Source organism: Pinus tabuliformis, chromosome 6 (assembly GCF_031772625.1).
Source record: "Pinus tabuliformis cultivar Carrire ecotype Pingquan chromosome 6, CPIR1, whole genome shotgun sequence".
NCBI classification, from domain to species: domain Eukaryota; kingdom Viridiplantae; phylum Streptophyta; class Pinopsida; order Pinales; family Pinaceae; genus Pinus; species Pinus tabuliformis.
This window is the reverse complement of record NC_142292.1, coordinates 602,582,010-602,603,926: the sequence shown is the minus strand read 5'-3', so window position 1 is coordinate 602,603,926 and position 21,917 is coordinate 602,582,010.

The window sequence follows — 21,917 nt, the reverse complement described above, 5'->3', positions numbered from 1 at the left end:
GCATTGTTATCAATGTATTCTACCTATCTATCTTGATTCATTTAGTTAAGAAGAATGAAATATATTTTGGCACATATAACACATGAGAAAAAATAATGACAGAAGGAGAAACAATGCAAAAACACATTACCACAAGAATCCCACAAAAATAGCTGCAAATCCTGGTTTATTTCCTTGCCAAACTGCTGTAGAGATGTACAATGTAGCTCAAAGCATCCACAAGAGTCCAACCTTTACAAATGACTAAGAAAGTACATAATATAGGCATCAAACCACCTGTGCTAGCCATCAGGGGTTGAATCCATGATAAGAGAAGTGGTTTCAACCATACCTAAACTAAGAACAAGAATATAGGCAGTGGAACAGCTTGCCTCTAAAACCAAGGAAATTGATTCATTTACCCCCAAACCACCTCAAAATGATGTATCTACCCTCAAGAGTCATTTTACAATTAAATTTACATAACATAGCATCATTTACATTCATAGATTCATCCAAAATGAGAGTACAAGTTAACTTGTAGAAAAACTAGGCGAAATTTTGACTTTTGAGCAAAACTGGCAAAATTCATCCTATGCACAGCGCCACTAATCCTATTAGCGCCTTTTCAAACCCCATTTTGGGGGTCTTCACCTTAACCAAATTGAGTCCAAGATGGCTTGTTGGAAAGGTATGCATGTCTAGTTTCTGGAACATCTTGAATTTCTAAATTTGGAGGTCATTTTCTCCCTCAAAAGTGGAATCTCCCAAAATTGCTTCCTATGTGTCCAAAAAGTGGCAAAGAGGTCATTTTTGATGGTTTTTTGACCTTTAGGTGACCAAGATTTGCTCCAAATTTGATGAAATTTTTTGGGTTTTATTATTTTTTCATGTTAAATCTAAATATGCAAGCCATTCTTCCAACAAGTGCCCCAATCAAAAGCACAATGCCACCTATTGCAATTTCTTGTGTTGCAAAATTTAAAATTTGAAAATTACAAAATTTTACCAAAATTTTCCCAAAATTGGCACAAGGCACCCTCATGCACTGCTTTGATGAGCTAATGAAGCATCAGCTAGGATTTCCAACTTGTTTTGCTCCTTTTTGCTTCTCAAATCCTTCCTCAATCTTGCCTTAAGCTTCCTCATCCTTATATTGCATATTTTGTTCTGGGTCATATAGTGATAGGCCATGTGGCGAAGCATCTGCTTTTCTTTATTGGCCTTCTCAAGCAGCTTCTCAAGGTGTATGTTAACCCTTTATAGCCAAGTTTCCCAATCATTCTCAATCTCTTGCTCAATGGAGGTCATCTTGACCTTTGCCTTCTTTGCCTCTTGCCGCTTCTCCTTGATCATTTGCAACTCCATGAGGACTTGCTTGTCAGTTAATTGCTTGTTTTCTTGCTCAAGATAATTGATAATCCACTTTTCCCTCTCTAAATTGACTGACAAGGCTTGAGTGTCAGCCTCTTGCTTCTTGATGATCATGTCTTTAGTTATATTTTTACTTTGAGTCTCCACATCAATGACATCAATTCCCTGTGTCTCTCATGATCAACTAGGTTAAAGTCCCTCTCTTGCCCATCACTAGGATCCTTCTCCTACATTTTTCCTTTGGCTTTACCTTTTCCCTTGCTGTGCTACCAACATGTACCTATTTTTCTGAAGAAGAAGGCAAAGCACCTTCCACTCAATGTGGAGATAGCATTTGCTTGTGGTCTGAAGATGAAGGCGAGACCCCTTCCACACTTTGTGGAGATAATACTCACCTAACAGTTGCAAAGAGCCCCCTAGTGCCCCTCTAATATGTCACAAACACTGGCACTCCAACAGTTTCAGTTTCTTTGGCTTGTTCATGTCCTGAAGGTTCACCTTCCTCTTGATGCACTGATGAAAAGATCTATGTGCCCTTGAACATCTCATGGGAAATGAAAGTCTCCCATGGCATGTTGATAAGGTTCAGCTGATGTACGACAATGATTTTAATCAAAGAATAATGAAAGATGTTGTTTAACTGTTGGGGATATGGCTTCTTCTTGACAAAAAGTGCCATCTTCTCAATATTCTGGAACATGAAGTAAGGAATATCCATCATCCTCACTCTAGTAAAATGCATCAACAATCTAATGTGATAGGCATACAACCGTGAAAACCTACCTTCACAAGTAAAGTATTTGATGATGATCTTCATGAGTGGAGCAAACATGTCCTCCAAGAATTTGAAGGGAAACACTCTCTTCAATTTCCCATGGTATTTAGCCTTGATGTAAGGCTCATAGTTCTCCCTGTCAATGTACTGTCCTCATTATTGTCCAACAAGGTTTACCTCATTATTGTCTAGGTGTGTCATAAATAACCTTGCTAATTCATGATGGAATTTGACCCTCTCCACCATTTCATAGAAACCAAAACATGACTGATGTTTGAAACATGAGATGGCAAGTGGACAAGCAAGCAATTCCCTCAAACTAATGGGCTCCTTCCTGATTATCTTTCCCCCTTTGTGAGGCTTCTTCTGCTGCAAATCTCTTTCCTTAGAACTGTCACTAAGGGTATCTTCCTCCCTAGAGTTGATCTATCTCATCTTTAGACAGAGGAGATAATACTTTTTGTTTTCCTTTGCTCAAACAATTATTGTCTTCTTGAAATAACATTTCAAAACATGAAAAACCTGAATGACAATCCCCATTTCCATGGTCTTCTAAAATTTGAAAACATTGTTGATCATCTTCATATGACATGGCAATCAAATTTTCATGTTTATTATCACACTCATCAGTCATACAAGGGAAAACTTCAGATAGTTCTTGAAACTCAAAACTAACACTTCTATCATTTACCACTGAGTTATCCAAAGAAGATTTTTCACTTACATGAACAAAGATCTCATCTTGTTTTTCATAAAAGGACTAGATTACCTCCTCGTGAAGACTTTGTTCTAATGAAATGAGAACACTTGGATCAATAAATTTGTCTTCTTCTTTCCAGACGATCTCAACAACAGATCTCTCCTTCATGGGATTCAGAACAAGGTACTCTTCATTATCACGATCTAAATCTAGATTTGAATTAGCCAACTTGACTTTATCACAATATGAAATTGAAACTTGATTTCCTTGCATACTGTCTTCTGCTATGAGTAGATCTAAAATAAGACCTTCTCTTTCATCATTTTCCATTGTACTAAGATCTTGATCCTGCTGTAAATTTTTCTAAGCATCTTGATAAATATCCTCTAAGCTCTCTTTATGCTGCTGAAATGGATTTTCATACAGGGCTTCCATGAAGTCATCATCTTCATAAACTTTCTCAAGATTTTCAATAAAACTATAAGCATGTCTACAACAGTTCTAAAATAATATTAAGGATGGACAAGATTCTTTATATCTTTCAAAGAACATGGTGTGAAAATCCTTCAAACAGTAAATACTAGCAAATGGAAAACTTTCATACCAAGATTGGGCTTCACCTTCCAGAGTGGCCATGAATATCTTCATCAAGAAGTCTTCAGGAAAATCAACCTTCAACTTGTGAATATGCATGTGAAATCTAATCAGATGTAAAGCAGCATCATTCTTATCATCATCTTTAAACATAGGCAAATTCCTTTCCCAATCTACCTTAGGAATTTTATTTGGGAAACCTGGAATGTGATCTCGACTCATGGGAGCATACCTTCGATCAAGTGAATCCATTTTGATAACAATGAATTCACCAAGAAATTATTTAGGCTACTGATTCTTGAAGAGTAGAGTTACCATAAAAATTCTGAACCTTGGGATTCTTCGACACTGGAGTCGCCACTCCGCTAGGGACATGCTTAGAGTTTTATTGAAAATCTTGAGAAAGTTTATGAAGATGATGATTTCATGGACGATGAGATCATGGAAGCCTTGTATGAAAATCCATTTCAGTAGCATAAAGAGAGCTTAGAGGATACTTATCAAGATGCTCAGGAAAATTTGCAGCAGGATCAAGATCTTAGTACAATGGAAAATGATGAAAGAGAAGGTCTTATTTCAGATCTGCTCATAGTAGAAGACAGTATGCAGGGAAATCAAGTTTCAATTTCAGATTGTGATAAAGTCAAGTTGGCTAATTCAGATCTAGATTCAGATCGTGATGATGAAGAGTACCTTGTTCTAAATCCCATGAAGGAGAGCTCTGTTGTTGAGATCGTCTGGAAAGAAGAAGACAAAGTTATTGATCCAAGTGTTCTCATTTTATTAGAAAAAAGTCTTCAAGAGGAGGTAACCCAGTCCTTTTATGAAAAAAAGATGAGATCTTTGTTCATGTAAGTGAAAACTCTTCTTTGGATAACTCAGTGTTAAATGATAGAAGTGTTAGTTTTGAGTTTCAAGAACTATCTTAAGTTTTCCCTTGTATGACTGATGAGTGGGATAAGAAACATGACAATTTGATTGCCATGTCATATGAAGATGATCAACAATGTTTTCAAATTTCAGAAGACCAGGGAATTAGGGATTTTCATTCAGGTTTTTCATGTTTTGAAATGTTATTTCAAGAAGACAATAATTGTTTGAGCAAAGGAAAACAAAAAGTATTATCTCCTCTGTCTGAAGATGAGATAGATCAACTCTTGAAAGGTCAGGTTACAGCCCAAGCTAATGTAGGTTTGCAGTGTTCAAATCGTCAAGAAGGTGTAGGTGAAGCTTCTTCCACTTTTGAAAATGAGGACAGTCTTGAAATTAGATTTATAGATCAACAAACAGATATTGTTTTCCTTCATGAAAATGATAAGGTTGTCATGTTTGATAATCTTGAAGATTGTTTTCTGTTTAAGAAAGGCTTAGACTATGAAATTGAGCCTAAGAGAGATAGTATGCCAGAATTCGAGTCAGAATTTCTCATGGTCGAGGAATTTACAGCCAACACTCAGATAGTAGAATCTTATACTACTCTATGCCTTCCTATCAATCAACAAACAATTGTTCTTTTAGATCAGAATGAAGGGAGTACTTGCATTTTTGCTGCTGGATCTCAAGACAAGCTAGTGCTTTAGGATTTTCAAGATCCCTTCAGCATTCTTTTTCAAGAATTAGAAAAGATGAATGTTGCCTGGTTCATTAGCATAAGCCTTGGTTTCACTTTTTATTATGAGTTGCCTCGTTCTACCTGCTCAGGGAAAGTGAGAGCAGAATTCAGTAAGTAGACATCTGCTGGATTGGTTACATTGGAAGGCCCACTTCACATGATTGTACATATTTCATCAGTAGGCAGGTGGTTGTCATCATGATTTGAAGCCCTCAAATCTCGATGGTCTGCTGCCATTAAAAAGCTTTGTAAGTACTTGTTTCAGTTAAGTAAGTCTTGAGTCATTTTTTCAGTCATTTTAGAGATTGTTTCAAAGTCAGTTTGTGTCGTCAAGTCGTTAGTTTTTAGTCATGCATTTCAGTTTGTGTTTTTGACTCCATGCCCAATGGATAAGGCTACTACATCTACAGTGTTCTTGGCACCTCCAAGGAGCTACCATCCCTATTTGAGCCAATGTTAGTTTCAGTGTCTTCACACTGCCATCAGTGATCAAAATTCACTCTTTTGCATTTCATACTAGGTGTCCCATTTTGATGAGTTGCATTCCATTAGGTCATGGATCAACTGATGGTAGGGTACATTTCAGTTTTCTCCCTCATGACACATATCTGTTGACCTCTTTACATAATGTTCAGTCAATGGTTCAGGTTTATGTTCAGTTCATTTCATCAAATAGGTCTTAGGCCTTAGGGTTTCAGTCTCATTAGGTATTAGGGTTTCACCATGTCAAATGTCCAAAAATCATTGATGAATAATGGTTAGCAGACACTTGAGGAATACAATAATTATCAGAAAGCTTTAAATTTCATAATTTGTAAATTTAATAAGTTTTTCACCTCAAATTCAGTTTGAGGTGAAAATAGAGCATTGGTTTACTATTTGTAAATTTTATGTAATTTTATGGATCCTATATGTAATAAGTGTTCATAAGCTGCTCCTGGTCACATTGCTAACTCCTACCACTAAAAAGTTAAAGCATTCAAAACATCAGTCTATCAGATTTCAAGGAAAAAGGGTCAAGCATCCACAACTAAAAAACAAAGCATTTGACAAAGCCAAAGAACTTTATAAAGTGGGTTTTGATTATTGAAAATAAAAAAAGTGAAAGCTATAAAAAGGTTATCCATATGTTATCTCACTTCATTTTTGAATTTGTAAGTGCTAAGGAGAGAAAAAAGCACGATTTTGAGTGTTATTGGGCTAAGGGAAGAAATTATGGCAATTTGTGGAAAAATAGAGGGCGTTGTGCACCTAGCAGCTGGTGCTGTGCATACAAAGAGCATTGCGCACCTAAAGAGTTCTCACAGTTGAAAATTGAACGGGTGCTGCACATGCAAAGAGCATTGTGCGCCTAAGAGGCAGCGCTGTGCACCTGTCCACTGAGCTTCAAAATGACTCAAGTCACCCTAATTCACTTCAAATTCCTCAATTGGCCTCTCATTAAGTAAGTAAAGCTTCCCACCTAATTTAGAAAGGGTTTTTCATCAATTATGGTGATTTTCATATCTCAAAAAACTAAACCCTAGCTATCCTCTAAACTGTCTCATAGATTTGCAAAGGGTACTTGTTTTCTGTTGTTTCCATTCCCTTAATCTATTTTCCCTAAACCCCATTCCCTTAATCTATTTTCCCTAAACCCTAACCCTCCACATATAAACCCTCTACACACTATTCCTAGAACTCTAAACCCTACATACCAAATCCTTCACTCCCTAAATCCCTTTCATATCCTCATTCACCTCACCTATTTTCCTTTTTAAATCTCTTCATACTCATCTTCATTCACCCTTTTTCTTCATTCCACCACTAGTATTCACAGTAATCAAAACCAATGGAGAGGGATAGTGATTATGAAATGGAGGAAGATACCATTAGTGATAGTTCTAGGGAAATAAATTTGCAGCAGAAGAAGCCTCACAAAGGGGGAAAGATAATTAGGGAGGAGCCCATTAGTTTGAGGGAATTGCTTGCTTATCCACTTGCCATCTCATGTTTCAAACATTAGTCATGTTTTGGTTTCTGTGAAATGGTGAGAGGGTCAAATTCCATCATGAATTAGCAAGGTTATTTGTGACACACCTGGACAATAATGAGGTAAACCTTGCTGGAGTTGCCTTGCTGGACAATAATGAGGATAGTACATTGACAAGGAGAACTATGAGCCTTACATCAAGGCTAAATACCATGGCAAATTGAGGAGAGTATTTCCCTTCAAATTCTTGGAGGACAGGTTTGCTCCACTCACGAAGATCATCATCAAATACTTTACTTGTGAAGGTAGGTTTTCACGGTTGTATGCCTATCACATTAGATTGTTGATGCATTTTACTAGAGTGAGGATGATGGATATTCCTTCATGTTTCAGAATATTGAGAAGATGGCACTTTTTGTCAAGAAGAAGCCATATCCCCAACAATTAAACAACATCTTTCATTATTCTTTGATTAAAATCATTGTTGTACATCAGTTGAACCTTATCAACATGCCATGGGAGACTTTCATTTCCCATGAGATGTTCAAGGGCCCATAGATATTTTCATCAGTGCATCAGGAGGAAGGTGAACCTTCAGGACATGAACAAGCCAAAGAAACTGAAACTGTTGGAGTGCCAGTGTTTGTGACATATCAGAGGGGCACTAGGGGGCTCTTTGCAATTGCTAGGCAAGTATTATCTCCACAAAGTGTGGAAGGGGTCTTGCCTTCATCTTCAGACCACAGGCAAATGCTATCTCCAAAAGGAGTGGAAGGGGCTTTGCCTTCTTCTTCAGCAAAACAGGTACATGTTGGGCAACACAGCAAGGGCAAAGGTAAAGCCAAAGGAAAAATGTAGGAGAAGGATCCTAGTGATGGGCAAGAGAGGGACTTTGACCTAGTTGATCATGAGGAGACACAGGGAATTGATGTCATTGATGTGGAGACTCAAAGTACAAAGATAACTAAAGACATGATCATCAAGAAGCAAGAGGCTAACATTCAAGCCTTGTCAGTCAATTTAGAGAGGGAAAAGTGGATTATCAATTATCTTGAGCAAGAAAACAAGCAATTAACTGACAAGTAAGTCCTCATGGAGTTGCAAATGATCAAGGAGAAGCGGCAAGAGGCAAAGAAGGCAAAGGTCGAGTTGACCTCCATTGAGCAAGAGATTGAGAATGATCGGGAAACTTGGCTAGAAAGGGTTAACATACACCTTGAGAAGATGCTTGAGAAGGCCAATAAAGAAAAGAAGATGCTTCGCCACATGGCCTATCACTATATGACCCGGAACAAAATATGCAATGTAAGGATGCAGAAGCTTAAGGCAAGATTAAGGAAGGCTTTGAGAAGCAAAAAGGAGCAAAACAAGTTGGAAATCCTAGCTGATGCTTCATTAGCTCATAAAAGCAGTGCATGAGGGTGCCTTGTACCATTTTTTGGAAAATTTTGGTAAAATTTTGTAATTTTCAAATTTTAAATTTTGTAACACAGGAAATTGCGATAGGTGCGCAGCGCCACCGGTGCTGTGCTTTTGATTGGGGCACTTGTTGGAAGAATGACTTGCATATTTGGATTCAAAATGAAAAAATAAGTAAACCCAGAAATTTTTATCAAATTTGGAGCAAATCTTGGTCACCTAAAGGTCAAAAAACCATAAAAAATGACCTCTCTACCACTTTTTGGACACACAGGAAGCAGTCTTGGGAGATTCCACTTTTGAGGGGGCAAATGACCTCCAAATTCGGAAATTCAAGATGTTCCAAAAGCTAGATAGGCGGACCTTTCCAACAAGCCATCTTGGTCTCAATTTGGTTAAGGGGAAGGCCCCCAAAACTGGGTTTGAAAAGGCGCTGTGCATAGGATTAGTGGCACTGTTCATAGGATGAATTTTGCCAGTTTTGCTCAAAAGTCAAAATTTCGCCTAGTTTTTCTACAAGTTGACTTGTACTTTTATTTTGGATGAATCTATGAATGTAAATGATGCTATGTTTTGTAAATGTAATTGTAAAATGACTCTTGAGGGTAGATACATCATTTTGAGGTGGTTTGGGGGTAAATGAATTAGTTTCCTTGGTTTTAGAGGAAAGTTATTCCACTGCCTATATTCCTGTTCTTAGTTTAGATATGGTTGAAACCACTCCTCTTCTCATGGATTCGATCCCTGATGGCTAGCACAGGTGGTTTGATGCCTATATTATGTACTTTCTTAGTCATTTGTACAGGTTGGACCCTTGTGGATGCTTTGAGCTACATTATACATCTCTACAGCAGTTTGGCAAGGAAATAAACCAGGATTTGCAGCTATTTTGGTGGGATTCTTGTGGTAATTTGTTTTTGCATTGTTTCTCCTTCTGTCATTAGTTTTTCTCATGTGTTATATGTGCCAAAATCTATTTCATTCTTCTTAACTAAATGAATCAAGATAGATAGGTAGAATACATTGATAATAGTGCTCTGCCTTGAGAATACATTTAGTTTTTGATGTTTTCAGCTGTTTGAAGAGGATTCATGACATGCGCATACCCTCCTTAGCCCCTCACTAGTCTTAGACCTACCATCTCACTCAATTCTAAGTGCTAAAACACCTACCTACCTCACCCCACAGAACACCCTGCAATTCTAACTTGATTTCCCAAACCCAAAGCTACCTGCTCCATTTGATCCAGCAACCAACTCATCAAAATCAACCAAAAACCCTAGAGCTACTATACCTAGCCTAAAATCCATATTCAATTCAATCATCTCAACTGAGATTGACAAGGAGAGAGCCCTCTCCCGACCTGGTAGGGCTAGCTACCAGGTTAAGCACGGGTTGTGGTTATCCTAGGATTGCCTCCCTTCAGCCTGAGGTCAATCTAGGCTCTAACATTTTGGATGAAATAAAATTATATTTCCAGAAGGTGAACCCTCAAGAACATAAAAATCATAGTTGGACTCCTAATTGAATAGACATTAGTCAACTGTAGTACTACAAGTTGTGAGTCGAGTCTGATAACTATATGGTAGATACCATGTGAAATAGCATTAGGCAATAGTTCCATCACTGCACTATACTCAATGATGTTATTTGTAGAGTGACTGATACAAATCCATTGTAAATGCAATAACTCACCATTCGAAGCATATATAGCTCATGTTTTGAAAGAAAGGTTCTAAGTACTACGACTAGCACCATCAGCATAACCAACATATGGTTCGAGGGATGTTGACATCTGCAAACCAAATGTAAACAAGGTTAACAGAAACCGTAGGAAACTCCGAAGGGAACATACTACAAAAAACACACCTATATACAAAATGTACATAGTGCATTATGAAAAAACTCAAGCATAGTATTTCTTAAGGTACAACCCATTTCTAGGCTATGCCAGTGGAACTCCATCGAAATCAAAAAGCTAGTAGACCCATTTAGTAAGAACACGTTTGAAAATGTATGGACCTATCCACATTGGCTTGAACTTCCTTATCCTAATTTATCATAATATTGGTCATATAATAAGGCAATGTCTCCTTCCGAGAAGACATGAGGCTTCAAACTCTTTTCATATTGCACCTTGATACGTTTCTTATGGGCTTCATTATCCATCTTGGAATCACATCGAGTTTCATCTAAGTGTGTTAGATGTAATAGAAGTTCCTCTTTCGCGGAAGTGGCAGGGAGGAGTTCGATGACAAGTTTAAGAGACAAAATTTCACATTCAATCGGAAGTATTTGTTCCAAGCCATAAACCAATTGGAAGGGTGTGATCTGGTAGAAGTCCTAACAGAATTTCAATACGCCCAAAAGGAAACATAAAGGATCGAATGTTAGTATGATTTGTGGAACCCTACCATATGTTGAAGCATCATTTTGAGAACTTTACTGATTTTCTCAACTTTTCCATTCACCTAAGGGTAGTAGGGAGTGGAAATATCACGGGAGAGTCCTAGCTTGGATGTCAGTTCAAACATCATGTGATTACGAAAAAAATTCCATGGCTCATAACTATAGTATGTGGAACACCAAACTGCGAAATGACATGGTTGAAGAAAAAGAGAGAAACTATTTCGCTGATATTATTGCATGTAGGCATCACCTCCACCCACTTTGTAAAATAGTCAACCGCTACAATTATATAGCCATGCCCCCAACCGAGTGAGGGTTACATGTCATGAAATAAATGCCCCAATTCATAAATGGTCCAATGGTGATAACAAGATGTAAAGGAGCGGGCAGAGAATGGATCTTATGATCGTATATCTGGCATGCGTGACACTTTTGGATGACGAGGATGCAGTCGCAAAATATGGTAGGCCAAAATTAACCAGCATGCAGGATCTTCTATGCGGTGGCATAACCAGACAAATGACCACCACATGCCCTAGAATGACATTCATTTAAGACTTTCTTGGCCTCCTCATGTGTGAGGCACCTTCAAAAAATCGTATCGATACCACGATGATAAAGGGTGTTGTTGATTATAATATAGTTCTTGGAAGTATATCAAATACATCACTGGTCAGAGTAAGAGGTATCAAACCAGAAAGTCTAGCTATGGAGATATATGATAATGTCTCCATACCACGAGTTAGATGATGAGATCAAGAAAAATGACTCATCCGAAATAGAATCACCAGACATTGTTTCAGTTTCAAGAGTGGGAAGGTCACAAATTAGCTCAACAAAAGCTAAGGATTTATTCGACTTGGATTTGATGAACTCCAAATCGAAATCTTGTAGGATTACAATCCACTTAGAGTAATTACCCCCCAAAAATTTTTGCGATAAAATTTACATCATGGGGGTTGCAATTGGAAACAAACATAGTTTTGTGGAGCAGGATGTAATGGAGAAACCTATGGATAGCTTGGACAACCACCAAATCTAACTTTTTGGCATGAGTATATTTGACTTCGGTATCATTGATATTTTGACTCAAGTAATAAATAGGATTTTCAATCCCTACATTGTCGTCTTGGACCAATACCATTACAATGGTAGTAACTGTAGCAACGAGGTACAAAAAATAATCACGTTGGTAATCTGGGTGATACAACAAGGATGCTTGAATCATAACATATTTCAAGGCATTGAACTCCTTTTAAGTAGAGTCATCCCAATGGAATGTAACCCCTTTATTTAACAAGCGAGTAAATCCTTTGGTCAGTTCAATGTAGTTGGGAATGAATCTTTGAAGAAAGTTAGCCTTCCCTTGGAGTCGTTGAAGTTGGAGGAGGGAAGAAGGAGAAAGAAGATCAATGATCGCCTAAAATTTCAGTGGGTCAATACGAATCCCATGCTTTGATACAATTAAATCAATAAGACAACTAGAACTTACACAAAATACACACTTATCTGGATTGAGTCGAATGCTATAATGTCTACATCATAAAAATATGGCCCTAATATGCATTGGGTGATCAACCTGATGTTTCGAGTGAGAAAAAAAATCGTCCAAATATGGTTGCACAATATGTTTGATGTCATGAAAGGCATAATTAATTTCCCTCTAAAACATAGCCCCAACATTCTTTAATCCGAAAGGGAGCTTTCTATACACAAATTTTCCCCAGGGACAAATAAACATAGTCTTATGTTGGTTTGTTGGGAGAATGTTCATATGATTATAGCTGAAGAATCCATCCATAAACGAAAAATATCTCACAACTGACACAATCATCAAAAATTTGGTCAATGAATGGGGTACGATAATTCTCCTTTGGACAAGCATGATTTATGTCCCTGATAATCGACACACACACAAATTACTTGTTGGATTGTTGACATTGTCAGGATGGCTAGTGGCTGTGAGTGTGTTGGCATTGATTTCAATTGAATGACTATGATGAATTGGGAAGTCAGGTTCTTGGCATCATCTTTCAGGCTACAAGTGGGCTCATTATTACATCGGACCCTCTCCACTGGAAATATGGTTGACACATGTCACCACTGAGCAAGTGCCACGTGAGTGATGATGTCAATGTGATGTCACTCCGAGGTCAAAATTTCATAGGTCAAGTATTTCAGAGCTCCACTATGGACTGGCACCTAGTCTTGGGAGACTAATAAAAATGAGGGCACAAAGCAGGCTTAAGCACGTGGTTTCTATGAAGAATTTTGAACCTCAGAGTTTCGTAACTCTTATGTAAATTCCCTATGAGGAATGTTCTGATGAAAGGGGGGCTCCAATGGTGTTTGACACTCGGTCGTATTGAGTTCGAGGAACCAAGGGCGAAGAGGACTTAACAAAGGAAGATAGGCCCCTCGCAAGGCCTGGAGGCCTTAGTACCTAAGTTTTATGCCCCCGGTCATGGCTCCTGGTCCAATGGAGTGAAATCTCATAAATGGGCTTAGAAAAAGGGGTTGAATTCCAATTGGAGGCTCACGGTTGTGGAAGGTCTTTTTGATTAAATATTGTGATATGGGGAGACTCTGATATTGTAGCATAGTGATATGAAAACCCCTAGTCATAGTAGCAGTCCGATGGTGAGAAGTGCTATAAGAAGCTAGGTTTGGAGGAGCTAAAGGCAAATCGAGACCTTGCGATTTTGTAAGACTCTATTAATAAAAGGTTCTGATGTGTAAGAGATTCGACATAATAGTTGAGTGCATTGAAGGATTGGATGAGTCAGAAGCTGAATTAAAGAAGGTTATTAGCTAGATTTATTGTGACTTCAGAAGTTCATTGAGACAGAGACAAAGTTCATATCCTATTTCATGCCCATGTATTATAGTCTTAAATGAGGAACAGAGAAACCATTCTCAACGTATTGGCAAACTCTGTTAAGCCTTGAATAAGCATGTAAGTTACATTAGAATGGGCAAAATAACTAAGAGTAAATTCTCAATATGGATAATTTCTCAGGGAGTAAGTGAAGAACTTGGAAGCCCATCCTTATGTATAAATGCCATCATAGAATTCACACATTTGATGCAAAAGCAACATGGACGAGCCCTACCGAGATACACTCGAGCAGTGATGGAAACTTGTGATAGAGACAACATTGAACATTAAGCAACAGAGGATCAATACCATCAATTTCTATCAAGCAAAGTGGGGAAAGAAAGTATTATTGAATGTGTTGAGTTGGGTGGAGTCTGCAGGAATGTGTCAAGTGTGGAGCTAAAGCAAAGAGCTATAGAGAGCTTGTGTAAGAGAAGGTTGAGGGATGAGAATTGGTTGTTGTGAGTAGTGGACAGAGTGTAGTTGTGCAAGACCAAAGGAGTCTTGGAACATTAGAAGACCAAGAGCAGAAGTTGAGTCTGCAACCAACCAGAGTGGTATATTTCTATGTATGTAAATGCCTCTGTTTTCAGTTTGAAAATAGTATGAAAAGTAGAACAGTGGCATGAAGAGGTTGGTGCCTCTCAGCAAGTAGGTGCTTTCTATCCTAAGGGGGTCGGTGCCTCCTATGAGTGGGTTCTCACAAACCATCTGATGTAATTAAGTAGGTGCTTAATTTTACATCATAACAAAAAACAGATTGGTGGTTTTTTCCCTTTGGGTTTCCACATGAAAAATATCGATGTCATTATGTGTATGTTGCTCATGTGATGAATTGTATGTACATGTGAATGTCTCATATTGCTACTCATTTTCTTTATGTATGAATACTTTGATAAGTAATAAACAGTAGAGGAAAGAATTAAAAACATATTCAGTAAAAATTGTAAAAACCTCACTATTACTGATTCACCCCCCCAAGTAATTCCTTATTCCAATAATTGGTATCAGATCCAGTTCCTTCAGGGACAATCTAACCACTGGAAGGTAGATCCATAAGGAATTATGTCTAGGGAAGAGAGTCATGACTCTTACTCAAGAAAGATACTTGTCTTTGATGGAGAAAAATATGCCTTCTGGAAAGTTAGGATGGAAGCATGTCTCATGTCCCTAGGGGTAGATGTTTTGTGCATTGTACTAGTATATTATGATGTCCCTAATGTTCCCCCCCCCGCTAATGCAGATGGTAAAAAATTGAAGGGAATAATGCTAAATCCAAGAATGTCATTCTCTTCAGCCTTAGTCAATCTGAACTTGTGAAGGTTATGCACTATAATCTTTCCAAGGAATTGTGGGAGAAGCTCAATCAGAGTCATGAAGGAGATGAAAAATTCAAGCAATCCAAACTTCAAACTTTCAGAATGGGGTTTAAAAGTTTAAAAATGAGTGAAGAAGAAAGTATAGTATAATAATTCCTCAGAGTTGGTGAAGTAACCAATATGATTAGGGGACTTGGTGAAGAAATTAAGGAGGATGTGATTATTCAGAAAATATTAAGATCCCTACTGATGATATTTAATCCCAAAGTCTCAACTATTAAAGAAATGGTTTAGAAGGATCTCAAGGTGTACCAGTTTCTTGGTACCCTTACAACCTATGGGATGAGAGTAGGAGGAGATAAGTATGAACCCAAGTAGGTAGTGTTGAAAGTGTGCAAGAAGGCCAAGGAGCGCAAAGATCACCAAGACTGCTCCAGCTGTGAATATGATAAGGAGATGGCTCAATTTGCCAGGAAAATGAAGTGTGGCTCGGGAAAATATAAAGGGAAGTTTCTGTTTAAATGCTTTGATTGTGGGAGAGTCAGACATTTATCATCCAAATTCCCTTACAAAGAAAGGACTGAAAAGGAAGATGACCAGAAATTTAGAAACAAGCCTCAGAAGAAGAAAAAGAAGAAGAAGGAGAGGTGGACCTTGAAGGGGAACTAGTTAGTGCTCTTGATAAATTGAAGAAAGCAAGGAAAAACAATAATACACTGAAGGAACAACTACAACGTGTTGAAGAAGGTATGTATTGTTAGAGTCAGTATTTGCATACTGCCTTTAGTGATCAAAACCCCTCTTTTATATCATATTAGGCTCCCATTCTGAAATTTTTGTCATTCCATCTAGGTCCTCATTTAAAAAATTTACTCACTGATGGTAGCCCTAGGTCAAAAGCCCTACTCTCTCTCAAAAACCAATATTTTTTGGCCCACCTTCATGTGTCTTACTGAGCATACATTGACCATAAAGGCTCATTTCATCATGTTTTGTGTTAGTCAAGTCCACATGGAGTCTTCTCATTCAAGGTCCCATTAGGTCACTAGGTTTCATTCTTTCAAGGCCCAATAATACTCCATTTCACTGTATAAAGCTAGCAAAAAAATATGACAGTGAGAAAAATAATATCCTTTTGTCATTTGAAAAGGATTGGTAAACATGTGACTATGTTTGCCCAAGTTCGAATTTTTATTCCAAGTATCAGTTCTATTTCAGAGTGTAATTTTATTTCAAAAAATAGATGTAATATGTTTTCTAATTTATGTAATTTTATGTTCATTATATGTAATAAGTTACTATTCCTAAAACTATCAACTCAAATAACTATGTACCAACTTCATCCAAGAAAATTCAAATGTGAAAAGTGTCAAAACTCCATCCATCATCAACTTGTGAAAAAGAAAATTAGAGAGTAAAGGGAAATTAGCAAGCATTTCAAAAAGGAGAAATGAAACATTAGAAAGTGGGTTTTAAAACTAAAAGATCAAATTCATTTGAGTATAAAGGCCTTCCTATCATCTAACTCAACTCCATTTTCTTCTTATCATTTCTTGAGCAAACCCCAAGAGACCATTTTTCACAATTATGGGCGAAAATCAACAAAATAGAGTAAGCGTTGCACGTTCTATTTTGGGCTGCGTGTTCTCCATAGGCGATGCGCGTTTTCTACGGGTGCTACGTGTTCCCTACAGGCGTTGCGTGCTTTCCAAAGGTGCTACGCACTTGCCATAGGCGTTGCGCGTCTGTTCAGGAGAGTTAAAATCTCCTCCTCAACTCCACCAAAGTTGCATTCAACATCCCACAAGTAACCACTGAAGATTACATGTTTCTTCCTCCTAAAATCATTCTCATGGGTTTTGAAATTTTGTTGAAGACTTGGTGTTATTTTCACATCTAAACCCTAGTATCTCCCTAAAAACTACCCTTGCACTCTCAATTCCTAAATTTTAACTCCCCTACACTTTCATACACCCCCTACACCTTCATTCCCTTTCCATAAACCCTTTTTTCCAAATACTCTCTAAATATTTGTACCTAAACCCTAAGTCCTAGGTGCTATAATTACCTAGGCTCCCAAAACCCCCTACATTGCAAACAATTTCCCCATCCCAAAAATCTATCATATTAATACCTCATATCCTCCTCCATTACATACATCCCTTCACCCATCTCCTTCACATTTCCCTTCCCTATTCCCTATTCCCAAAAAAAACCACATTCCAACAACCTTTTACCTCCCTAGAGTTTCATATTACAACACTATGGCAGAAGAGGAATATAAACCATACAATGAGGAAGAAGAAACAGAGGTCACGAAAACACACAAAGGAGGCAGAATACTCAGATTTGAGCCAACAGATCTAAGGTGATCTGAAATGATCATATGTTAAAACTGATGTAGAATTGATTAGCCATTAATGAATTGAATGTTAACTGAAAGTGCAGAAACCAAGAGAATTGCTTGAGAAGACAGACTTTACGACAACTGATAAAACATAAGTAAGATGCAAAACAAAAGTGAAAACAACTAAAACACAGTGATACAAAACAAAAAATTTGATTACGAAGTTTGTCCTTGATGGAATACGTCTCTGGGTCTGCTTTCAAGATGGGTGACCTCTTTATTAGGATTGAAACATAAGAGGTCGGTTACAAAGAGATTTTACCAAAATGAATGTGCATGTAGGCACTCCTGGTCACCGTCAAAGGATAGCTCTCTAAACTTGCTTTCCAACACTTGTCATGGTTCTCAATTCTGACTCTGAATGCTCCTGTTACATTGAAAACAAAAACAACTATGACCTCCAGAACCTGCATACAAAATCCAAAACCACCCTCCTCCCCTTGAATGAGCAAAAACACAGCCTTCTATAACCCCTGTAGATTCATTCGAACCTCTGCTGCCCATCTTTAGAATGCATGAGTTGATGTGTAGGGTTAAATTAGGGTCTTAGTTGAAGAATTTATGTCACATTGTCACATTAGGCACCTTAGTTGTATTAAATATCCAAAAATTAATACAAAAACCCAAATTCGACCATATATTAAACAGAAAACCGTTGGAGGTTTTACTGACTGGGTAGAGGGGAGACATCACATGTGATTGCCATTTTAACGAACCGCAGTTATCGCTCGGCAGTTCCGTTGTTTGCTGGCCGAAATGGTGACAGTGACTGTATTGAGATCACATGTCGCGGTTTACTCCACAGTCTCTGGTGCAGTGAATTGCAACCCCGACTGCCACGGTAACTACCACCGCCTACTCACATGGTCGATTGCAACCTAGTGATTACGGTTAGGATGACTTCTGCTTGGTTAACTTGCCGCTTGTGACCTAACTGCCTGACTGTTGTTCACATGCCTTCTTCGTTGCGGTCTCCATACTTGTGCGGTTTAAGGCCTGCCGTTAGGGACTGCGGTTAGGCTTTGACATCTTGCTTGTTCACATGGATAACGGTCCCACTACAGTTTAGAGATGGTGGTTTAGGATTGTGTATATGTATTTGCAATGTTTTATAATGTAATTTACATAGCCCGAGGGTTAAAAATAGGTTTATATGTTTTGTTTCAAACATTTTTTAATACCTTGTTTGAATTGGCATATGGGTAGGGTTTTAGGTTTTAGATTAGGGTTTAGAATTTAATACATGGTTTGGGATGTAGTCATACATCGTTTGTGATGTATCAAAGGTTTTGATAGGGTTTAGGACTTAGGGTTATATGCTTTAGGGTTTGAAGCCTAGGTTTTTACATCAGGTTAATAACTCATTTACCACCTAATGTCACAAAGTGACATTAGCAACATCGCATGATGACAAACCGTCGACAACCAAATCCTGCGAGGCAGATGATAACACATGTGAACGACCAAATCCTGGTAGAACTGACAACAACCACATGTCGACAGCCAGGTACAAAACCACATCAACTGAACACCATGAAAACCCATAGTCATCAACTGAACAACCTGAACCATAAACAATATTGTCGAAGTTTATGACACTGAACTGAATGTTGACGACGAAACTGAAATTGTGTAACTAATCTGATGAGATCCTCTTGGATCAATCCTCTCCACTTGAAAGCTTTTGGACCACAAAATTTTGACTAAAAAAATAGTCGATGAGGGTAGAGATCCCTCACTTTCCACCTTGACCTGATGATGTACCAATACATTCGATCAGTCACCTACAAGTGATGACCCTCATGATGCTGACCATGGCACTTTTTGAGTCGGTGACCTGTTCCATCCATCTGCAGTATGAAAAAAATTACGACGATGGTTAAACAACCTATTATGAACATGGCAATTGATTTCTTTCCACAACATACCATGAGTTAGTGATTCATAATCATCTTTGAAAATAGTCTCTACATGATATTATTTAATACTATTGACATGTATTAACAATCTATTTTGCGGAATGACATAGACAATCAAAGACACTTTTGACATCAAACTAGCTACTTGACTTGACATACTTTCTTGATTCTTGGTTACTAAGTGAAATTGCTGCAATGAACCCATCAAACTGTAATATGGAAACTGGAAACTACTGCAACTTAGTTTGATTATGAAATTATTGAATTAGATGTTGATTTGTTTGAATCACTTTTTCCTTATTCATTAAACGATGTTTCGATTAATTAGCACTTTTCCCTGACGCATAAGTTCCCATTAGATATTTTGACACTGCTTTAGAAAAGGCTTTAATATGAAAGCAAATAGGTTTCCTCTCCACTTGAAAAGAGGTTTCCAAACTATTTGAAACATGAGATGGTGACACAATATAAGAGAAATTTAACACTGACTTTACCCAATACTGACCTGTATCCATGTAACTGTTAATTTCCAAACTTGAACTGAATTGATTCATTCTGACATTAGGAAGAGGATCTTTAGGCACAAACTATAATTCATTTTGTATTCCCTGCTTATGAGTAAGATGTTTGGTTTTACATAGAACTGGAATAGTTTTTTTCTCTTTGATCAAACTATCTTTAAGCTGAGTCTCATAACTTGAACAAGCATCATGTTGATTGTTATGTTGTTCCTTTACACACATGATTACAAATATTTTATTTGAAATTATTAATCGCTTCCTCTTATTAGCAACAATTAAATTCAAGTGATTTTTGTTTTGATGTGCCCTAACAATAAATTCAACCCCATCTTTCTTAAGGTGATATTTATGCTTTCTCCTGTAAAATACTGCATCTTGATCATAAAGATAAGGAATTACTAAGACAACTCCACATATGTCTACTGGAACCACATCTAATTCCACTTCATCAATGTAATTAGCTGTAATGGAAAATCTTAATCGACTTGTTTGGTGACTTTTATCTAAGTTGATTTATTTAGCCATCCTAATGGGTAAGGTCTTGGATGATTTTGTGTTTCCAAACCCAAATTCTTAACTAAATATTGAGATATTATATTGGCCTGTGATCCACTGTCAAACATTGTATCTATCTTTGTGTGCTCAGAAGTTATCCTTATGTTAAACAATTCAACTCTTTTATCCTCATTTCAAGGATTTATGTTTGATGAAGATGCAATAGTTTTCAAACTTGAACTAGTGTTATAAGTTTTACCTGTCGTAACCATAGCAGTTATCCTCCTTTCATCACCTGAATCTGAACCTAGATCTTGCTGGATTGCTGCAATTGCCTTCTTTTCATCCTTATCCGTAAGGAAATTTTTGGGCTTAAGTTCTGGATGAAGTTTCCAACACTTAGATTCATCATGACCGATTCTCTCGCAATGAGAAAAAGTAGGTCTTTCCTTCTGAGCTATCATTGATTTCTTTCTCTTCGAATTGTTCTTCCCTTTACTGTCATTAGAATCTTTGATTTCCAACTCTTTGGATGTTTACGATGAAAACTTGAATGGTCTGCCACCTGATTCAATATGTATGGCCTAAACACACACTTCATCAAAATCATCAGGATTAAACATCAATAATGTATGCTACAAATATGAATGTAAATTGCCGATGTATTTTAATAAAGTTTCACATGTATCCAATGAAATACCAAGCACCAATTCTTTCTTTCTGAATTCCTGAGTAAACCCCTGAACACTCTACCCTTTACCTTGCCTCAGATGCTACCAATCAATAACAGCTTGATGCATGTATCCTAAAGGATAGAATTTTTTCCTAAGAGGTTTTAAAAACTTAGACCATGAAGAGATGACTTTTCCTTTTCACTTTACATCTATATGAGTTTTAATTTCCCACCAAATTAAAGATGTTCCCCCAATTCTAAGTGTAGCTAACTGAATTTTCATTTAATCATCAGAAATGTTCTGAATGCAACAATACACTTCTAACTTCTTAATCCAGTTATCTAGCTTTTCAGGATTCATTTCGTCATCATAAATAGGTAACTCAAATTTTACATCAAGTTTCAAAAGAGATGTTTTCTTAGGTTCCTTTTCTGTTTCAGATTCTGCATTGGAAGAAGAAGAAGATGATGATGATGATGGAGATGATGGAGGTGAAGGTGATTTATTAGCCTTGCCTTTACCTTTTTCCTTCTTTGATGTCTTTGAAGAAGAACCTGCATCTCTCGCCTTCTTGTCTTCGTACGGTTATCCCAACATTTGTTGCATAGTCAAGAATGCTTGCTGAAACTATTCATCACTCATCTTAGTTTCAGTGTTTTCACCTGCATCAAATCCTTTCATAGTCGACTTACGAATGACTCGTCACTTTCTAATCTCTGGATCAATCTGCTCAAGGATTCCTTCTCCACGTTGCGACTTTGACTTGGTTAACACTCAATGGAAAATTCTACAAACAAAACCTACTCTAATACCAAATTATATGATCTAAAATGATCATATGTTAAAACTGATGTAGAATTGATTAGCCAT